The following is a 23725-nucleotide window of genomic DNA, read 5'->3' as shown; positions in this document are numbered from 1 at the left end:
CCATATTCATTGTCATGCTTTACAAAGTTGTCATTGAGAGCAATGCCAGCCCCAGAATCAAAGGTGGAAGAGTGGGAGTTGCTGTTGAAGTCTCAGGAGACAACCTTGTCCTCAGCGTAGCCCAGGATGCCCTTTAGTGGGCCCTCGGATGCCTGCTTCACCACCTTCTTGATGTCATCATACTTGGCAGGTTTCTCCAGGCAGCATGTCAAATCCACAATGGATACATTGGGGGTAGGAACACGGAAGGCCATGCCAGTGAGCTTCCTGTTCAGCTCTGGGATGACCTTGCCCACAGCCTCGGCAGCACCAGGGAATGCAGGGATGATGTTCTGGGCTGCCCCACAGCTTTCCAGAGGGGCCATCCACAGTCTTCTGAGTAGCAGTGATGGCATGGACTGTGGTCATGAGCCCTTCCACGATGCCAAAGTTTTCATGGATGACCTTGGCCAGGGAGGCTAAGCAGTTCGTGGTGCAGGATGCATTGTTGACAATCTTGAGGGAGTTGTCACATTTCTCGTGGTTCACACCCATCACAAACGTGGGGGGCATTGGCTGAAGGGGCAGAGATGAAGACCCTTTTGGCCCAACCCTTCAAGTGAGCCCCAGCCTTCTCCATGGTGGTGAAGACACCAGTAGACTCCATGACATAATCAGCACCAGCGTCACCCCATTTGATGTTAGTGGGATCTCACTCCTGGAAGATGGTGATGGGCTTCCCGTTGATGACAAGCTTCCCATTCTCAGCCCTGACTGTGCCGTTGAACTTGCCATGGGTAGAGTCATACTGGAACATGTGGACCACATAGTTGAGGTCGATGAAGGGGTCGTTGATGGCAATAATGTCCACTTTGCCAGATGCAGAGTAGAAGGCAGCCCTGGTAACCAGGAGCCCAATACAACCAAATCAGTTCACACTGACCTTCACCATCTTGTCTATGAGACAAGGCTGGCACTGCACGAGAAGATGCAGCTGTCTTGTTCTTATGGGGATACAAGCCCCTTAAGCTCCTTCAATCCTTTCTCTAATTCCTACAATGGGCCCCATCAACTCACGAACAAATATTCAAAATATGTACTTTTTGGTGATGCTTAAGGTACTAATCATAATAGGATTGGCATGCTACTTGTTATGGACATGATGGTGATTGTAATTGCTAATTTCCTCTTTCAAGTTTTATTATTACAAGTAGCATAAACAAACACACACACACATTAATGAAAATGAGGACATGAATATGACAGAAAGCTAGGAGGAGTACATGGGAGAATTTTGAGGAAGAAAAGCAAGGAGGAAAATGATGTAATTATATTAAAATCTCAAAAAACATACATAAACTCATTTTTGCACCAAATTTATTAATGTACAGGGATACAATTGGCTAATACCACTTATCAGTGAGTGCATATCATGTGTGGTTTTTGTGGTTACCTCATTCAAGATGGTATTTTCTAGTTCCATCATGGGAAGTTTATTTTGGTTCATGCTTTCAGGAGTTTGGTACAAATTTCTTCAACCCAATGTGTTTTAGAATATCAGAGAAGTAGGAGTTTCCTCAACTATTTAGCTAGATAGGAGATTTTAAGAAGAAGGGTCTGGACACCAGGAATAAATCTTAAATCACAAAACATTGTCCTGTCAAAGCTATGAGACAGATGCCTTTCTTTCTTTTATATGCTAATACTTCTACTTCCATCCATTTGTCTATGAACTTCATGATGTCATTGTTTTGATAGCTGAGTAGTATTCCATTGTGTAGATGTACCACATTTTCTGTATCCATTCCTCTGTTGAAGGGCATCTGGGTTCTTTCCAGCTTCTGGCTATTATAAATAAGGCTGCTATGAAGCTAGTGGAGCACGTGTCTTTGTTTATGTTGTACCATCATTTGGGAATATCCCCAGGAATGGTATAGCTGGGTCCTCAGGTAGTGCAATGTCCAGTTCTCTGAGGAACCTTCAAACTGATTTCCAGAGTGGTTGTACCGGTTTGCAATCCCACCAACAATGAAGGAGTGTTCCTCATTCTCCACATCCGTGGAAACATCTGTTGTCACCTGAGTTTTTGATCTTAGCCATTCAGACTGGTGTGAGGTGGAATCTCAGGGTTGTTGTGATTTGCATTTCCATGATGACTAAGGATGTTGAATATTTCTTTAGGTAGTTCTTAGCCATTCAATATTCCTCAGCTGAGAATTCTTGGTTTAGCTCTGTACCCCATTTTTAATAGGGTTATTTGGCTCTCTGGAGTCTAACTTTTTTATTCATTTGTATATACTGCATATTAGGCATCTATCAGATGTAGGATTCATAAAGATCTTTTCCCAGTTTGTTGGTTGCCATTTTGTCCTAATGAAAGGATCCTTTGACTTACAGAAGCTTTGCAGTTTTATGAGGTCCCATTTGTCGATTCTTGATCTTAGAGCATAAGTCATTGGTGTTTTGTTCAGGAAATTTTCCCCAGTGCCCATGTGTTGAAGGTTCTTTCCCACTTAGTGTATCTGGTTTGATGTGGAGGTCCTTGATCCAGTTGGAATTAAGCTTTGTACAGGGTGATAAGAAAGGATCGATTTGCATTCTTCTACATGCTGACCTCCAGTTGAACCAGCACCATTTGTTGAAAATGCTCTTTTTTCCACTGGATGGTTTTAGTTCGTTTGTCAAAGATCAATAGGGTTCATTTCTGAGTCTTCAATTCCATTACATTGATCTCCGTGCCTCTCTCTATACAAGTACCATACAGTTTTTATTATTATTGCTCTATAATACAGCTTGAGGTCAGGGATGGTGATTCTCCCAGATGTTCTTTTATTGTCAAGGATAGTTTTCACTATCCTGTTTTTTGTTTTTATTGTTGTTGTTGTTTTGTTTTCTGTTATTCCAAATAAACTTGCAAATTGCTTTTTCTAACTCTATGAAGAACTCAGTTGGAATTTTGATGGGGATTGATGGGGCAAAATGTTGATTTTTACTATATTAATGCTACCAATCCATGAGTATGAGAGGTCTTTCAAACTTCTGAGACCTTCTTCAATTTCTTTCTTCAGAGACTTGAAGTTCTTGTCATACAGATCTTTCAGTTGCTTGGTTAAAGTCACACCAGGATATTTTATATTATTTGGGACTATTGTGAAGGGAGTCATTTCCCTAGTTTCTTTCTCAGCCTGTTTATCTATGAGTAGAAGAAGGCTACTGATTTGTTTGAGTTAATTTTATACCCAGTCACTTGGCTGAAGTTATTTATCAGGCTTAGTAGTTCTCTGGTGGAATTTTTGGGGTCACCTAAGTATACTATTATACCATCTGCAAATAGTGATATTTTAACTTCTTCCTTTGCGATTTGTATCATTTTTGAACTCCTTTTGTTGTCTTGTTGCTCTGGCTAGGACCTTGATTACTATATTGAATATATAGGTAGAGAGTGGGCAGCCTTGTCTAGTCCCTAATTTTAGTGGGATTGCTTCAAGTTTCTCTCCACTTAGTTTGATGTTGCTTACTTGCTTGCTGTATATTGCTTTTACTATGATAAGGTATGTGCCATGAATTCCTGATCTTTCCAAGACTTTTAACATGAAGGGGTGTTGAATTGTGTCAAATGGTTTCTCAGCATCTAATACAATCATTATGTGTTTTTTCCTTTGAGTTTGTTTACAGAGTGGATTACATTGATGGATTTCTGTATATTGAATCATGCCTGCATCCATTAGATGAAGCCTACTTGATCATGATGGATGATTGTTTTGATCTGTTCTTGGATTCAGTTTGCAAGAATTTTATTGAGTATTTTTGTGTCGATATTCATAAGGGAAATTGGTCTGAAGTTTTCTTTCTTTGTTGGGTCTTTGTGTGGTTTAGGTATAAGCATAATTGTCGTTCCATAGAAGGAATGGTGTAGTGCTCCATCTGTTTCTGTTTTGTAGAATAGTTTGAACAGTATTAGTAGGAGGTCTTCTATAAAGTTCTGATAGAAGTCTACACTAACCAGTGGAAGGGGAAGCCCTTGGTCCTGCCAAGACTGAATCCCCAGTGAACATGATTGTTGGGGGAAGGGTGGTAATGGGGGGAGGATGGGGAGGGGAAAACTCATAAAAAAGGGGAGGAGGACGGGTTAGGGGAATGTTGGCCTGGAAACCAGGAAAGGGAATAACAACTGAAATGTAAATAAGAAATATCCAAGTTAATAAAGATGGAGAAAAAATATGAAAAACTGAGATATGAAAGAAAAAAAAGAAGTTTGCACTAAATCTGTCTGGTCCAGGGCTTTATGTTGGTTGGGAGACTTTTAATAACTGCTTCTATTTCTTCAGGAGTTATGGGACTGTTTAGATGGTTTATCTGTTCCTGATTTAACTTTGGTACCTGTTATCTGTCTAGAAAATTGTCCATTTCCTCCAGATTTTCCAGTTTTGTTGAATATAGGCTTTTGTAGTAGGATTTGAAGATTTTTTTAATTTCCTCGGATTCTGTTATGTCTCCCCTTTCCTTTCTGATTTTGTTAATTTGGGTAAAGTCTCTGTGCCCTCTGATTAGTATGGCTAAGGGTTTAATATATCTTGTTGATTTTCTCAGAAAACCAGCTCCTCGTTTTTTGATTATTTGTATCATTCTTTTTGTTTCTAGTTGGTTGATTTCAGCGTTGAGTTTCATTATTTCCTGTAGTCTACTCCTTGTGGGTGTATTTGCTTCTTTTTGTTATAGAGCTTTTAGGTGTGCTGTCAAGCCACTAATGTATGCTCTCTACAGTTTCCTTTTGGAGGCATTCAGAGCTATGAGTTTTCCTCTTAGCAATGCTTTCATTGTTTGGGTATTTTCTGCCTTCATTTTCATTAAATTCTAAAAAGTCTTTAATTTCTTTCTTTATTTCTTCCTTTACGAGGTTATCATTGAGTAGAGCATTGTTCAACTTCCATATATAAGTTGGCTTTCTGTCATTATTGTTGTTATTGAAAACTAGTCTTAGTCCTTGGTGATCTGATAGGATGCATGGGATTATGTCAATCTTCTTGTATCTTTTGAGGCCTGTTGCATGAATGATTAAATGATCAGTTCTGAAGAAGGTACCATGAGGTGCTGAGAAGAAGGTATATTCTTCTATTTTAGGATGAAATGTTCTATAAATATCTGTTAAATCAATTTGGTTCATAACTTCTGTTAGTTTCTTTATGTCTCTGTTTAATTTTTCATTTCATTATTTCTCCATTGATGAGAGAGGGGAGTTGAAATCTCCCACTATTATTGTGTGAGGTGCAATGTGTGCTTTGAACTTTAGAAAGTTTACTTTTATGAATGTAGGTGCCCTTGCATTTGCAGCATAGATATTTAGAATTGAGAGTTCATCTTGGTAGATTTTCTCTTTGATGAATATAATGTGTCTGTCCTTATCATTTTTAATAGCTTTTGGTTGAAAGTCAATTTTATTCGATCTTAGAATGGTTACTCCAGCTTGTTTCTTGGGACTATTTGCTTGGAAAATTGTTTTCCAGTCTTTTACTCTGTGATTTTGTCACTGACATGTGTTTGCTGTATGCAGCAAAATGTACTCTTTACATATCCAGTCTGTTAGTCTATGTCTTTTTACTGGGGAATTGACCCCATTGATGTTAATAGACATTAAGGAATAGTGATTGCTGTTTCCTGTCATTTTTGTTGTTAGAGGGGAATTATGTTTGTGTGCTTCTCTTCCTTTGCTTTGGTTACATGGACCTTACTTTCTCTCTTTTTCCAGGGTGTAGTTCCCTCCTCGTATTGGAGTTTTCTGTCTATTATCCATTGTAAGGCTGGATTTGTAGAAGGATATTTTGTAAATTTGGTTTTCTCATGGAATATCTTTCTTTCCATCTATGTTAATTGAGAGTTTTTGCTGGATACAGTAGTCTGGGCTGACACTTGTGTCCTCTTAGGGTCTGTATGACATCTCCCCAGGATCATTTGGCTTTCATTGGCTCTGGTGAGAAGTCTGGTATAATCTGATAGGTCTGCCTTTATATGCTACTTGACCTTTTTCCCTTACTGTTTTTAATATTCTTTCTTTTGTTTGTGCATTTGGTGTTTTGGCTATTATGTCACAGGAAGAATTTCTTTTCTAGTCCAATCTATTTGTAGTTCTGTAGGCTTCTTGCATGTTTATGGGCATCTCTTTCTTTAGGTTAGGGTAGTTTTCTTCTATAATTTTGCTGAATATATTTACTTGCCCTTTCAGTTGAGCATGTTTTCTCTCTTCTATACCTATTATCCTTAGGTTTGATCTTCTCATCCTGTCCTGGATTTCTTGGATGTTTTGAGTTAGGATAATGTGTTTTACATTATCGTTGATGGTTGTGTTAATGTTTTCTGTGGTATCTTCTGTGCCTCAGATTCTCTCTTCTATTCTCTTGTATCCTGTTGGTGATGCTGCATCTATGATTCCTGCTCTCTTTCCTAGGTATGCTATTTCCAGGGTTGTCTCCCTTTGCTCTTTATTCTTTCTATTTCTATTTTAAAATCGTGAATGTTTTTTATCAAATATTTTCCTGTTTGGTTGTGTTTTCCTGTAATTCCTTAAGATATTTCTGTGTTTCCTCTTTAAGGGCTTCTATTTGTTTAAGGGAATTATTTATGTCCTTCTTAATGTCCTCTATCACCATCATGAGATGGGATTTTAAATCCAAGTCTTGTTTTTCCGGTGTGTTGGGATATCCAGTATTTGCTTTGGTGGAAAAACTAGGTTCTGATGATGCCAAGTATTCTTGGTTTCTGTTGCTTAGTTCCCTGTGCTTGCCTCTCACCATCAGGTTGTCTCTGGTGTTAGCATGTCTTGCTATTTCTGACAGTGGCTTGACCCTCCTGTAAACCTGTGTGTCAGCACTCCTATAGACCTGTTTTCTTTCAGTTGGATCTGGGACCTGTGAGCTGCTCCTTGGTTTGTGTGTCCTGAAGCCTCCAGGCAGTTTGCTTGGAGCAGAAGAGTTGGTCTTACCTGTCCTCAGGTGTGTCAGTTCTCCAGATGACTGGCTTTTGGCTCTTGGTGCAGGCAGAATCTGGAAGGTTCCTGTCCCTCGTTGTTCCTAGGTTCCCATATCCAGAGGGTACTAGGCAGGTTCCTCTTAGGCCCAGAATGTGAGCAGAAGTGGCAGCCTCCCCTGAGCTCTCAGGATTTTCTGCACTTCTGAGAGTTTAGCTCTCTCTCCTGACAGGATCTGGGTACAGAAGTGCTGTGGGACAGGTTCAGTTCTAGGTGCAGGCAGAAACCAGAAGTTTCCTGCTGCTTTCTGCTCCTATGTTCCTGTATTCAGAGAGCACTAGACAGCTTCCTCTTGGGACAGGAATGTGAACAGAAGTGGCAGTCTACCCTGAGATCTCAAGGTTGTCCACCCTTCTGAGAGTCCAGATCTCTCCCCTCATGGGATTTGGGTACAGAGAGTTTGGTTTTTAATTTTTTTGCTACTATTTTTCCCTTTTTACTTTTATTAAAAATAGACTTTTTTCTTGTTCAATATAGTATAATTAGAAGTTTTCTCACTTAATGCATATAAGTTTCTCCGCAGGTCCTTTCCCACCTGGATCCACTCTATTGTTCTCTCATGTTAGAAAATAACTGGCTTCTAAAAGATAATAGAATTAACAAAATAAATACTATAAGATCAAACAAAAATTATCGTATCAAACATGGACAAAATAATTCAGCAGAAAAGCATAAGAGCCCCAAGAGAAGGCATGAGTCAGAGAGCCACTTGTTTCTATATCCAGGAGTGCTATAAAAGTACTAAATTAAAGATACAGTGTATATGCAGAGGACCTGGTGAAGACCATGTATGTAAGCACCGTGATTGCTGACTCAGTCACTGTGAGTTCAGGTGTTATAAAGGACCTTGTTCTCCTGATGTCATTTTTCCACTCTTAGTGTGTCTCACTTCTTCAGTCTCTTTTCAGTGAGGTTAACTGTATTATAAGGGGAGAGATTTGATGGAGACTTTACATTTAGAGATGTGTGTTTCAAGGTCTTTCTTTGCAATAACATCTGACTTTTTGTCTTTTTTTTTTTGATTCTTAACATTTTTTCCATCTTTATTAACTTGAGTATTTCTTGTTTACATTTCGATTGTTATTCCCCCCCCACACCTCCCACTCCCCTTCTGTAAGGGTGTTCCCCTCTCTATCCTCCCCCCATTACCACCCTCCCCCCTAACAATCACGTTTACTGGGGATTCAGTTTTGGCAGGACCAAGGGCTTTCCCTTCCACTGGTGCTCTTACTAGGCTATTCATTGCTACCTATGAGGTTGGAGCCCAGGGTCAGTCCATGTATAATCTTTGGGTAGTGGCTTAGTCCCTGGAAGCTCTGGTTGCTTGGTATTGTTGTACATATGGGGTCTTGAGCCCCTTCAAGCTCTTTCAGTCCTTTCTCTGATTCCTTCAATGGGGGTCCCATTCTCAGTTCAGTGGTTTGCTGCTGGCATTCGCCTATGTATTTGCTGTATTCTGGCTGTGTCTCTCAGGAGAGACCTACTTCCAGTTCTTGTCAGCCTGCACTCCTTTTCTTCATCCATCTTATCTAATTGGGTGGCTGCATATGAATGGGCCACATGTGGGGCAGGCTCTGAATGGGTGTTCCTTCTGCCTCTGTTCTAAACTTTGCCTCCCGATTCCCTCCCAAGGGTATTCTTGTTCCCCTTTTAAAGAAGGAGTGAAGCGGTCACATTTTGGTCATCCTTCTTGAGTTTCATGTGTTCTGTGCATCTAGGGTAATTTAAGCATTTGGGCTAATAGCCACTTATCAATGAGTGCACATCATGTGTGTTTTTCTGCGATTGGGTTACCTCACACAGGATGATATTTTCCAGTTCCATCCATTTGCCTATGCATTTCATAAAGTCATTGTTTTTGATAGCTGAGTAATATTCCATTGTGTAGATGTACCACATTTTCTGTATCCATTCCTCTGCTGAAAGGCATCTGGGTTCTTTCCAGCTTCTGGCTATTATAAATAAGGCTGTTATGAACATAGTGGAGCACGTGTCTTTGTTATATGTAGGGGCATCTTTTGGGTATATGCCCAAGAGAGGTATAGTTGGGTCCTCAGGTAGTTCAATGTCCAATTTCCTGAGGAACCTCCAGACTGATTTCCAGAATGGTTGTCACCATCTGGAGGTAGAGATGTTCACATTCTTCGTTAAATCCACCAAAGGGTAACTGTTAGGAGCAGATATGTCTCAACAAAAGATAAATAACTTTAAATCTCAAATTTTGTGGATTTCTGACGTTTTTGAAAACCATCTATCTATATAGGACAATCTGGACTGTTGTCTTTATATCTTAATAATATCTTGAACGTTCTCTCACAAAGTCAGTAATATGTTTGCTATTTGGCCCTTAACTCACATGTTTAATCAACTCATAAGTTTGTAATGACATCAATAGAAGGACTGGCTCTAAACCTTGTACTTTTAATCTCTTTTAACAAATAAATTCTATATCAAAACAAAGATATGATTTTAGCTTAGTTAACAAATAAGATTACGACTCTATAACTCAAACTACCCAATTCCTCCCTGTTAAAATACAATCATTTCTAAATTTCTCATAAAAATAACTTTAGAATAACCACTTCCAGCCCCCCAAAGTCCAGGGAATTGGGGCGACGACTTCTCCATAACTTCTTCAAGCTGTACACGGGCATTTAGATATCCTTAGGGGTAGGGGGTAGGAAGAATGAAGCAAATGCTGTAGCGGGATGTGTCCTGACTGGACCCAGCTGAAAGTCCTTGAGACCAGGATTCCAAGTAGGCACACTCTGTAAAATACAACTCTGAAGACAAAAGTTTAGAATTGAGATATCTTTTTGTTTGATTCTCCTGAATAAATTTTTCAGGTGGTCTACCTCTATCAAATCTGATCAGTATGACTCTGTGAGGTTTCCAGAGTCTAATCACAGGTTTTAAAAACACAAAGACAAAATCTTTCTCCCAAAATACTGTTTTCCTTAGTCTGAAACCAGAAAAGCTTGTATCTTACACTCTCTCCCAGAGTAATAATATAATCATAAAACTCAACAGTCACACCCATCATGAATATTAAGCAATTTTTTAAAAAAGGAAGTAAGCTAAACAATGAACCTGATAGGCTTTTGTACTCTGATATCGGGAAATTATCCCAAAATTCTCGTGGAACCCACGTTAAGAGAATTCGAGCTTCATGTTGTGGTATATATCAAAAGTAACCACAAACCCTCGCTAGCCGGCATGAAGGAGCCATATGGCCTTTAGCGGTGTAATTCATAAAACAAACCAAATACCTTTTATCAATTCCAGTATCAATAAGCAACACATCAAACCAGGACTTTAGCCCAAAATATCTCAATCTGTTAAGCTCTCTGCCCAGAGCCACAGATTTTTCTTTAACCTTAATAACTTCTAAAATATATGCCTGCATTCACTCTCCTTGGTGTTACAGACATTTCATCACAACTCTCTACTTGGAGTTAGTGACTAATTTTCCCCTATCTAAGTTCTGAACCGTGGATGAAAATCCCCACCTGATTCAGGTAATCTCTTTACTCTCTTCTTTCTAAAAACAAACTCAATCACCTTTTAATAATACCTGTAATTAAGAAGTAGCTTGTCTAACTAGGATTTCAACCCAAAATTCCCATGGAGCCCACGTTAAAAAGAATATGAGTATCCTAAACAACTTTCTTTAAAAAGCAGCTTTTAATCTCTAACTCTCTGAGCTGCCATTACTTATCACACAGCAGGAGACCTACAGTCTGCCTGCACAGGTGGCTTCCCCATTTCTTTGTTTGAATTCCTGCCCTTAAGATATCACATGACTTAACATGGCACTGGCCTCCTCTTACTTAGAAAATAAAAACTTTCTCTCAACTCTCAGGGTTACTAGTGGATTCTTGCCCATCACTTTGGCTCTCTATCTGTTGTTGTAAAAATATGAATATAAAAAAGATTAACGGTGTCTTTTACCCCACTAGGTCCTCACCACAGTGCCCCAAGATATCTGCTAGATTATCTTGGCGGAAACACAGCCCAGCCGCACACTTCCCTACACTCAAACCCTCACATAAAAGAACACACAATACAATAATCTTAGATCCAATTGGTAAGATATAATTGCCCACTTAAACATACAAAGCCCGGTACTATCCATCCCTTGAGAACATTAATAACAACCTGTATATACACAGAGCAGAATCTTAACATCACCTGCCATCTTGTCCTGCCACTGCTTCTCAGCCCCTCTCCTCTGCCCTGTCTCCTCCGACTTTTTGTCTTACTGTCCATATGTTTTGCAAGTAAGTCACTCTGATGATCAATGAATAAGGTGCTGATCCGGGAATAAAATATCCGTAGGATACATTTTATATTATTTTATTTTACTTACTTATTTTTTATTAACAATACTTTATTTTACCTTAGGACTTGTAATACATAGACTCTGGTTCATGGTTAATCAGGAAGTGTCAGATGTGGTTCTTAATTCATAGATTGATGTTTCACTTAGGTCAGATATCAAGTGATTATTCTTACATAGTTTTTGCACCATCACCTTTGCAGATTTGGCAGGCAAACAGGTGAAATATGGTGTAGTTCGGTTTGTGTTTACTTTTCTATTTTGGACCCTGTAGAATATATGTTTATGTCACAAGAACATGGGTTTGAAGGTTCAACACAGACACCAATTGGAACTTCCTATATTCAGTGAGTTGTGTGTGTGTGTGTGTGTGTGTGTGTGTGTGTGTGTGTGTCTGTGTCTGTGTGTCTGTGTGTATTGTCTTCATCATTGGGAAATAGCTGTCAATTTTTTGGAGACCAGCCTATTTTCTTGTCAAAAGTTTGGGGTTGGGAAGTGGTTTATGGATGTTTTGGGGCTAACAAGTAAATTGGATATAACTTAGTCACAATTCTGAAAATTTCGTTTGAAAACATGAGACAGAGAGTTGGGTTTTCTTCTCCCTCATTGTTTGGGCAGTCATTAGGATCACATCTATATATTGTAAGAAGTTTCCACTGAATTAGCTTTCAATAATGGCCATCAAATGCCAGTCAATTCTAGCTGTTCATCTCCTCATTCTCCCTCTCTATCCCATGTCCCTTACTCTTCCATCACGATCATCCTACTCTTTTCCTTCTCCTCCTTTTGGCTTCAGCCCAACAATAACATCTATTCCATATCCTCCAACAGAGATCTATTGGTCTCGCATAGTGCCTTCCTTTATGCCCATCCTCTCTGAGTCTATGGATTATAGCTTGGTTATCATTCAATAAAATGCCCATATCCAGTTATAAGTTATTACATACTTATTTACCTTCTGGTTCTGTGATTCCTCCCTTATAATGACTTTTTCTCCTACCACCATACATCTGACTGTAAATCTCATGACATTATTTTTAAGAGTGTGCATTGATAAGTGGCTATTAGCCCAAATTCTTGAATTACCCTAGATGCATAGAACACATGAAACTCAAGACGAATGATCAAAATGTGAATGCTTCACTCCTTCTTTAAAAGGGGGAACAAGAATACCCTTGGCAGGGAATAGAGAGGCAAAGATTAAAACAGACACAGAAGGACACCCATTCAGAGCCTGCCCCACATGTGGCCCATACATATACAGCCACCCAATTAGACAAGATGGATGAAGCAAAGAAGTGCAGGCCATCAGGAGCCAGATGCAGATCTCTCCTGAGAGACACAGCCAGAATACAGCAAATACAGAGGCGAATGCCAGCAGCAAACCACTGAACTGAGAATAGGACCCCCGTTGAAGGAATCAGAGAAAGAACTGGAAGAGCTTGAAGGGGCTCAAGACCCCTTATGAACAACAATGCCAAGCAACTAGAGCTTCTAGGGACTAAGCCACTACCTAAAGACTATACATGGACTGACCCTGGACTCTGACCTCATAGGTAGCAATGAATATCCTAGTAAGATCACCAGTGGAAGGGGAAGCCCTTGGTCCTGCTAAGACTGAACCCCCAGTGAACGTGATTGTTGGGAGGAGGGTGGCAATGGGGGGAGGGTGGGGAGGGGAACACCCATAAAGAAGGGGAGGGGGAGGGATTAGGGGGATGTTTGCCTGGAAACTGGGAAAGGGAATAACATTCGAAATGTAAATAAGAAATACTCAAGTTAATAAAAAAAAAAAAAAAAGAATTAGGCCAGGCTTGGGGAATCCTATGGAAGAGCAGGAGGACAGACTGTAAAAGTCAGAGTCCTCAAGGAAAAAAAAAGAATTATATATACTTATCAAAGCAGAATATAAAGTATGTTGAAAGGATAAAATGACAGGTGAGGGTTTGTTTGAAATCACAAAGTTCATTTCTAATAGTAAATTTCCATACAAACTTCCTTATTATTCACTGACTTCTAGAGAACACAGAGATACAAAGGTGGACCAAATGCTTCAATACCTGAGGTAGGGACTACCTCAGTTTCTCAGGACATGAGAAGTACACAATGCCTTGGGAGTCATGGGCATTAACCTCAAAAACCTATGCACGGCTCTCAAGGCAGTTCTAATGGGCCAATTCAGTCATTCATTACAGAAGACAAATTCACAGCATCAAAATGAAGCAAGGCCAGGAAAGCCTTTGGTAACTGAAGTTTTGCTAGTATGAGAGAATAAACACTATTTATTTTATTTATTTAATTTTATTTTATAATATTTTTTGTGAATGTTCATTATACATGAAACAGTGTCACAATAAGGTTTTCCATGCAAGAATATATTTCACTGAGCATATTTCCCTTCTGTTATTCAGCTGCCTGTTTCTTATCCCTTTTGTTTGCCTTCATTGTACTCCTAGATAAATTTACATGCAGTTTTATGTCTTGTATAATATATATGTATATTTTTTTCATATATTCAATAACATCTATGAACCATAAACAGCAAAAAAAAATCTATGTGTGGCTAGTTTTTCTCTTTTTTCTCTTCATTTATTTCGTTTTCCTTTTCTTTACCTCTCTTTCTCTCTTTCTCTCCCACTCCCCACCCTGCCAAAGTATTGTCTCTCTGGTTGCCTTGTATCTCACTGTGTAATCAAAGCTGGCCTTGATCTCACAGATCTGCCTTCACTGTCTTCTGAAGCTTTGATAAATGTTATGTGCCTCCACGAAAAAAAAAAAAAACTTTTAAACCCATGATTAGCTCAATAGCTTAATGGAATTCTCTGTTTACATCTAGTTTCTTACTTGCAACATTATTTCATCCTGTTTGATGGTTGAAAATAAGTCCATGAGGAATATATAACACATCGTGATGTTTGCATGGTTTTCATGTCAGGCTAATAATGATTGTATAAAAGAATATAAAATGTTTCTGCTTCATGGAGGGAAATCATGCCTGATGCTGGATCCCAGAACTAGTGAAGTCATTGATCTTAGAGGAGAATCTGATGTTACTTTCCTAAACCAGAATAATTTCTCATCATATTCTAAATGCTTTTCCTTATACCTGCAGATAAGTAAAGTAATGTAGCTCTCAACACATGGATGTAGGATGTCATACAGGTGAGGGCAGGTACAGGATAGAACAAGGCCTGACATTGGATGAGAAGAAAGAATGGGTGGGAGAAAAGTTTGAGAGAAGAGGAGGAGACAGGAAGGGAAAGAACAGGAGATGGGAGGAAACTGGGAGAAGCCGCTGCTGAGAGAACATGAAGGCTGATGTAAAGATTTCACTCTGTGTATTTACAGATTGTTAAGAATATTCTTAAGGGATGGATGTGTACAGAGCTTTATATGTTTAGGTGGGCAATCATATCTTATCAATTGGATCAGAGGCTATTGAGTTGTGCGTTCTTTCTTGTGGTGATTTGACTTTGGGAGAGTGTGTGGCAGCAGAGAGACACTGGGCTGCCACAGAGTTAGGATGTGTGTTTCTGGCAAGATATCTAGCAGGTATCTTGGGACACTGCAGTGCCAGACCTAGTGGGATAAAAGACAGCCCCTTTTTATATAATTTTACAACAACACATGGAAATTATTGCAGAGAATGCCAACAGACAACGCACTATTACAAGAAACTGTAGTAGTTAACATTATCTGATATGGCTATATACAGTTGCACCTAAGGCTTATGGGTCATAATAGAAGTTAGGTTGAAAAAATTAGAAGACCCAGTTAAACAGGAAATTTGCTCTCTGACTGTATCTCTTAGAAATGTCTGAAAGAATATATTCATGAAGTCTAATCAATGAGGCTTCTTAAACAAGACTAGAACAAGAATCACATTGATAGACATGTTAACATAAAAGTGGTTTATATCATGAAGTCTTATCCAAAGACAGAGAAGTACAAACAACCATGAAATATTAAGATTAGAAGAAATAGAGTTCTTCGTGGAAGAGACTCACAATTCATCATCAGCTACAAATTGGTCAGCACTGAAATCTTATACACACAAGTAATACCATATGGCCTAAAAAAGTTTGTACTTTTAGGTCTGTTCATGTGCATGTGCATGTGCATGTGCATGTGCATGTGTATGTGTGTGCATGTGTGCATGCATTCCTGCGTGTGTGCGTGTGTGGTGTGTGTCTGTGCATATGAAAGCAGTTAAAGATATAGAGGCCATGAATTTGAGAAAGAATGTGACAGAGACAGAGAGACAGACAAACACACACACACACACACAGAGAGAGAGAGAGAGAGAGAGAGAGAGAGAGAGAGAGAGAGAGAGAGAGAGAGGTGCGAGAGAGAGGTGCATGTGGAAAAGTTTGGAGGAGAAAAGAGAAAAAAGAAAATTAAATTTTAGAATTAAAAAATACTTTAAAAATTGAAAAATTTTAAGTTTGAAGTGTTTGTTTTATAGCAAGGTTGATAGATTTTAACTTTTTGAAGAATAATTCATTCCATCACTATGTTATACTATACACCTAGCATTACACTGAATATTGTAATGACCTCCTTGCTAATTGTATCATTGTTCGCTTTTACTCCTACTTCAATACAAACTTCTCAGATTTGACTATATCTTTCTTTCCAGTACTCTTAAAAAAGGATATTCAAAAGTTAAGAAAGCTAAGACAACCAATAATGTATGTACCATGCTTCCTTATTAGGCCAAGATCACTTGATATGGCCTTGAGAAATTCAATCAGGCTGGTTCTTAGGTCCATGGCACAAATGAATCTGTGACAATTTTATTGAGAGCAATCAAATTTTTATACCTTTAGCTGGACTATCAAAATCAATCCCAAGGCTATAATGCGTCCCAGTATAGCCAACAAAAAAAAAAAAGAAATTCCTGTGTGACAATCCTATGCACCATCATCTAGAAATCCAATTAGAGATAGAAAAATAATTACCAAAAAGCATTGCCAAGTTATATGCAGGAAGACATAAAGGTAATTTCTATAACATAGATTGTTGTACCATTAATATTTCATCACATAAAGCATGAACATCAATACTTATATTATAACGTGAACATATTTTCATGGGGAAGAACTTGATTAAAAGTGAGGGCACCCAAGACACTAAGAATCTTTAGTATAAACAAGAATGTTGAGAGAGACCTCACCGCCTGATCAGGTGGGCACTCCTGAGGCTGCAGAGCGGAGGAGACCACCAACACTGCTCAACCCTGCCCACATCCCTGGCCCAAGAGGCAACTGTATAAGGCCTCTGGGTTCCCGTAGGGGAGGGCCCAGGGGCGGCAGGACCCCTGCGCCTGAGACACCGCCGGAACCTGAAGGAAACAGACAGGATAAACAGTTCTCTGCACCCAAATCCCGTGGGAGGGAGAGCTAAACCTTCAGAGAGGCGGACACGCCTGGGAGACCAGGGGAGGCTGCACTCTGTGCACGTCCAGACGCCAGAGGAAAACACCAAACACCATCTGGAACCCTGGTGTGTGGAGGCTCCCAGAAAGAGCGGCGCAGATCTTCCCGGTTGCTGCCACAGCGGAGAGGACTTGGGCAGTACCCCACGAGCAAACTTGAGCCTTGGAACCGCAGGTAGGACCAACTTTTCCCCTGCAAGAAACCTGCCTGGTGAACTCAGGACACACAGAGGCAAAATTCCTCTGGGACCGGGCACTTCCTGTGTTTACCGGAAGTCCCACACCCGAGGATCCCGGCCCACAGCAGCTCTGTGCTCCCAAACCCCGTGGGAGAGAGACCTCACCGCCTGATCAGGTGGGCACTCCTGAGGCTGCAGAGCGGAGGAGACCACCAACACTGCTCAACCCTGCCCACATCCCTGGCCCAAGAGGCAGCTGCGTAAGGCCTCTGGGTTCCCGTAGGGGAGGGCCCAGGAGCGGCAGGACCCCTGCGCCTGAGACACCCCCGGAACGAGAAGGAAACAGACTGGATAAACAGTTTCTGCACCCAGATCCCGTGGGAGGGAGAGCTGAACATTCAGAGAGGCAGACACGCCTGGAAGACCAGGGGAGGCTGCACTCTGTGCACGTCCAGACGCCAGAGGAGAACACCAGGCGTCATCTGGAGCCCTGGTGTGCGGAGGCTCCCGGAAAGAGCGGCGCAGATCTTCCCGGTTGCTGCCACAGCGGAGAGGACCCCACGAGCAGTACCCTACGAGCAAACTTGAGCCTTGGATCCACAGGTGGGACCAACTTTTCCCCTGCAGGAAACCTGCCTGGTGAACTCAAGACACAGGCCCACAGGAACAGCTGAAGACCTGTAGAGAGGAAAAACTACACGCCCGAAAGCAGAACACTCTGTCCCCATAACTGGCTGAAAGAAAACAGGAAAACAGGTCTACAGCACTCCTGACACACAGGCTTATAGGACAGTCTAGCCACTGTCAGAAATAGAACAAAGTAACACTAGAGATAATCTGATGGCGAGAGGCAAGCGCAGGAACCCAAGCAACAGAAACCAAGACTACATGGCATCATCGGAGCCCAATTCTCCCACCAAAACAAACACGGAATATCCAAACACACCAGAAAAGCAAGATCTAGTTTCAAAATCATATTTGATCATGATGCTGGAGGACTTCAAGAAAGACATAAAGAGCTCCCTTAGAGAACAAGTAGAAGCCTACAGAGAGGAATCGCAAAAATCCCTGAAAGAATTCCAGGAAAACACAATCAAACAGTTGAAGGAATTAAAAATGGAAATAGAAGCAATCAAGAAAGAACACATGGAAACAACCCTGGACATAGAAAATCAAAAGAAAAGACAAGGAGCTGTAGATACAAGCTTCACCAACAGAATACAAGAGATGGAGGAGAGAATCTCGGGAGCAGAAGATTCCATAGAAATCATTGACTCAACTGTCAAAGATAATGTAAAGCAGAAAAAGCTACTGGTCCAAAACATACAGGAAATCCAGGACTCAATGAGAAGATCAAACCTAAGGATAATAGGTATAGAAGAGAGTGAAGACTCCCAGCTCAAAGGACCAATAAATATCTTCAACAAAATCATAGAAGAAAACTTCCCTAACCTAAAAAAAGAGATACCCATAGGCATACAAGAAGCCTACAGAACTCCAAATAGATTGGACCAGAAAAGAAACACCTCCCGCCACATAATTGTCAAAACACCAAACGCACAAAATAAAGAAAGAATATTAAAAGCAGTAAGGGAAAAAGGTCAAGTAACATATAAAGGCAGACCTATCAGAATCACACCAGACTTTTCGCCAGAAACTATGAAGGCCAGAAGATCCTGGACAGATGTCATACAGACCCTAAGAGAACACAAATGCCAGCCCAGGTTGCCGTATCCTGCAAAACTCTCAATTAACATAGATGGAGAAACCAAGATATTCCATGACAAAACCAAATTTACACAATATCTTTCTACAAATCCAGCACTACAAAGGATAATAAAGGGTAAAGCCCAACATAAGGAGGCAAGCTATACCCTAGAAGAAGCAAGAAACTAATCGTCTTGGCAACAAAACAAAGAGAAGAAAAGCACACAAACATAACCTCACATCCAAATATGAATATAACGGGAAGCAATAATCACTATTCCTTAATATCTCTCAACATCAATGGCCTCAACTCCCCAATAAAAAGACATAGATTAACAAACTGGATACGCAATGAGGACCCTGCATTCTGCTGCCTACAGGAAACACACCTCAGAGACAAAGACAGACACTACCTCAGAGTGAAAGGCTGGAAAACAACTTTCCAAGCAAAGGGTCAGAAGAAGCAAGCTGGAGTAGCCATTCTAATATCAAATAAAATCAATTTTCAATTAAAAGTCATCAAAAAAGATAAGGAAGGACACTTCATATTCATCAAAGGAAAAATCCACCAAGATGAACTATCAATCCTCATCTTCGGTTGGTTTATATACAAGTGTGCAATTTCTAGGCTTGAAAGTAAAATGATGCTATCTGGTGCTGGATAGAGGAGCCTTATTTTTTATTATGGCAGCTTGCTATTTTTGTAACATGGTGATTTGGTTGAACACAATAAATACAGTAGTAACTGAAAAAAAAAACTCAGTCCATATTCTAGCAGCTTTATTCATAAATGAAGCAAAACAAACAACTCCTTAAGCTTTACTTGTAACCCCCCAACCTGAAAGCAATCCGAACGTGAAGTGTGGGTGAACAGAAAACAAGTCATGTGTGTACGCACAATAAAATACTATTCTGCAATGAAAAAGATAAACTACGTGTATGACAGGCAAATCTCAAAAGGAACCAAAACAATGTATACTGGGCAGCTCTCTGGATATAAAACTACAGTAAGGGCAAGCCGGTCTGCAGTGACAAAGCAACTTTGCTCTTGCCTGGGGAAGGAGGACAGGGCCGCTAGTGAGTTACAACAAAAGGACACAGCAAAGTGTGGGGGAAAACAGAAATATCTGCTACATGGTTGTGGTGATAGTTTCAAAGATGAATTTGACTTCAAATGTCTTAGAACGTGTGAGTACTATATTTACATGACCCCTACCCCATGTAGGTAAAACAATTCCTGTGGCCCTCCCTTCCCGCTGGGGATCATCAGTCAATATCAGCCCACAAGGACAAAGAGAGCAGAGATGACTAGGGGTCGCAGGAAATCCTGTGAGTGTGTGAGGTGATGACCTCACACCAGGACTGGGGGTAGGAACATCCAGGATGGGTGACGGTCACTGGTTGAAGGCCTCCATAGCGTGGGGAAGCGCTTCAGGAATCTCAGGTGCCAGCAGAACGGGTTCTTATCAGGAGAAAGGAAGTCGAACCTGCAATCTTAGTTTAGGCAATCATTCTGCAGGTAGAGGCGTGTAGGGATTTTGTAACTTCTAAGACAAGGTCAGAGAAGGGGGAGCCCTGCCCTACCTGACAATGGTACACTACAACCTTAATTAGCAGGTCAACTCGTTTCTATTATATATTAAAATCCATTCTAAAATCACATCCAGCATTAGTAAATATCTGTGAGCACAATAGACTAGAAGAAAGCCAAGGTGCTATTTTAAGGTATTTTTGGTTTTGCTTTTGTTTTGAAATGGGTCTATCTATGCGGCCCTGGCTGACTGACCAGGAATTCACCATGCAAACCAAGCTGGCCTAAACTCATGGAGATCTGTCTGCCTCTGCCTGAGTGGTCCTGGGATGAAAGCATGCACCACCACATCTGTCTTATCTTTTTTTTAAAAAATGATACAGGGCTCCGGCTCCCTTGTGCAGCTGACACACGTATAGGGGCTCCCTTGTGCAGTTGACACACGTATAGGGGTTCCCTTGTGCAGCTGACACACGTATAGAGGTTCCCTTGTGCAGCTGACAGACGTATAGGGGTTCCCTTGTGCAGCTGACACACGTATAGGGGCTCCCTTGTGCAGCTGACACATGTGCACTGGAATGCTGAGACCAATGAAAGCAGTGGTGGGGGAGGGGGTCACTTGTTCTGGATGGAAAGATTTCCGTTCATCAGTTAAAGAGAAATAGCCTTAGCTTTTAAGTCTTACAGAGTTAATGTCTCAAAGGGCTAAGTGTGTAACCCTGCACCTTTAAGGAAACATGAGATTCAAAACGCTCTGCTCTGGGACGCATGTTCTAAGCAGAATCCTAAGCAGAAATCGGTTGACTTGAAAATCTCCAGGCTTTTACGGAGCTCATAATGGAAGAAGGGCTGTAGTCATCAAATTGAAGATTTTCTCTGCAATTCTAATACTAATTGCTAATCCTAATTCTAATGCTAACTGTGATACAGTAGACCCATCTCCTGGAATGTTACTTAGCTACAAAGTTTTTCACATTTAGTTTTAACCTTCTTATAAGAAGGCTAGGCTGACTCCATGACAGGCTTTGAACTGGCTCAACGACAGTTTCCGGACTTCCCTAGCAACAGTTTCCAGTCCCCCAGGCCCCCAGCAATGGTTCTGGAATGTCCCTAGAGACAGATTCAAGAGTAAGATGGAGGTCACCTACGCCTCCCAGGAATTCCCCTAATGTGCTTTAAATCGGGCCTGTGGCGAGCTCACTTGGGGGCCCCCATCTTTGTAGATGGTAGACCCCAGCCTGCTGGACTTCTGCAGAGTAAAACACTCCTTGAGTTTGCATGCTATTTGAGTCCGGGGTATCATTCTTCAGCAAATCTTAGACCCTTACACTTAGAGGCAAAGATTTCCGTTATATTTATGTCAACAGAAGTTGTTATTTACTAAATATCGGTTAAAATTCGCCCATTCTTGTCCGTGAGCGTTTTTTCCCAATGATTCCAAACGGAGCTAACTGAATACTGTGGGTTCTGAGTCCCAGTGGAGTGGGATTGTGGGACACTCGACTGCAGAGACTAAGATGAGGGCCTCCGGCCTCTCCAGAAGGAAGAACGGCGGGAACTCTGAGAGGCGGAAGTCTCTCAGAGCAGAATATATGCGAAGAGGGCCTTAATGTAATATGAGCGTGTCCATCCGTGCAGTAGAGGTGCCTGGGACAGCAGATCCTGACCTTAAACTTCAAGTTTCAGATGCAAGGGGATGCATAGTGCCTATTTATACATGCACAAACTGGTTTAGACTATGGAATGCATTTAAGAAAGGTACTTCAAATGCATTTTCCTATAAAATAGGAATAAAATATTTCCATGGCTAAAAAAAAAAAAAAAAAAAAAAAAACAGTAAGGGAAAAAGGTCAAGTAATATATAAAGGCAGACCTATCAGAATCACACCAGACTTTTCGCCAGAAACTATGAAAGCCAGAAGATCCTGGACAGATGTCATACAGATCGTAAGAGAATACAAATGCCAGCCCACGGCACTGTATCCTGCAAAACTCTCAATTAACATAGATGGAGAAACCAAGATATTCCATGACAAAACCAAATTTACACAATATCTTTCTACAAATCCAGCACTACAAAGGATAATAAATGGTAAAGCCCAACATAAGGAGGCAAGCTATACCCTAGAAGAAGCAAGAAACTAATCGTCTTGGCAACAAAACAAAGAGAATGAAAGCACACAAACATAACCTCACATCCAAATATGAATATAACGGGAAGCAATAATCACTATTCCTTAATATCTCTCAACATCAATGGCCTCAACTCCCCAATAAAAAGACATAGATTAACAAACTGGATACGCAACGAGGACCCTGCAATCTGCTGCCTACAGGAAACACCTCAGAGACAAAGACAGACACTACCTCAGAGTGAAAGGCTGGAAAACAATTTTCCAAGCAAATGGTCAGAAGAAGCAAGCTGGAGTAGCAATTCTAATATCAAATAAAATCAATTTTCAACTAAAAGTCATCAAAAAAGATAAGGAAGGACACTTTATATTCATCAAAGGAAAAATCCACCAAGATGAACTCTCAATCCTAAATATCTATGCCCCAAATACAAGGGCACCTACATAGGTAAAAGAAACCTTACTAAAGCTCAAAACACACATTGCACCTCACACAATAATAGTAGGAGATTTCAACACCCCACTCTCATCAATGGACGGATCATGGAAACAGAAATTAAACAGAGATGTAGACAGACTAAGAGAAGTCATGAGCCAAATGGACTTAACGGATATTTATAGAACATTCTATCCTAAAGCAAAAGGATATACCTTCTTCTCAGCTCCTCATGGTACTCTCTCCAAAATTGACCATATAGTTGGTCAAAAAACGGGCCTCAACAGGTACAGAAAGACTGAAATAATCCTATGCGTGCTATCAGACCACCACAGCCTAAAACTGGTCTTCAATAACAATAAGGGAAGAATGCCCACATATACGTGGAAATTGAACAGTGCTCTACTCAATGATAACCTAGTCAAGGAAGAAATAAAGAAAGAAATTAAAAACTTTTTAGAATTTAATGAAAATGAAGGTACAACATACCCAAACTTATGGGACACAATGAAAGCTGTGCTAAGAGGAAAACTCATAGCAGTGTGTGCCTGCAGAAAGAAACAGGAAAGAGCATATGTCAGCAGCTTGACAGCACACCTAAAAGCTCTAGAACAAAAAGAAGCAAATACACCCAGGAGGAGTAGAAGGCAGGAAATAATCAAACTCAGAGCTGAAATCACACAAGTAGAAACAAAAAAGACCATAGAAAGAATCAAGAGAACCAAAAGTTGGTTCTTTGAGAAAATCAACAAGATAGATAAACCCTTAGCCAGACTAACGAGAGGACACAGAGAGTGTGTCCAAATTAACAAAATCAGAAATGAAAAGTGAGAGATAACTACAGATTCAGAGGAAATTCAAAAAATCATCAGATCTTACTATAAAAGCCTATATTCAACAAAACTTGAAAATCTACAGGAAATGGACAATTTCCTAGATGAATACCAGGTACCGAAGTTAAATC

General features: G+C 40.4%; 1 pseudogene; it reads right to left on the bottom strand.

The window, feature by feature from the left end:
• Positions 1–348: 348 nt before the first annotated feature.
• Gapdh-ps79 (Glyceraldehyde-3-phosphate dehydrogenase, pseudogene 79) lies at positions 349–901 on the bottom strand (annotated as a pseudogene).
• Positions 902–23725: the final 22824 nt, after the last annotated feature.

Source organism: Rattus norvegicus, chromosome 1 (assembly GCF_036323735.1).
Source record: "Rattus norvegicus strain BN/NHsdMcwi chromosome 1, GRCr8, whole genome shotgun sequence".
Taxonomy (NCBI): Eukaryota; Metazoa; Chordata; class Mammalia; order Rodentia; family Muridae; genus Rattus; species Rattus norvegicus.
The sequence above is the reverse complement of the archived record's forward strand: the minus strand, read 5'-3'. Positions and strand labels throughout refer to the sequence as shown.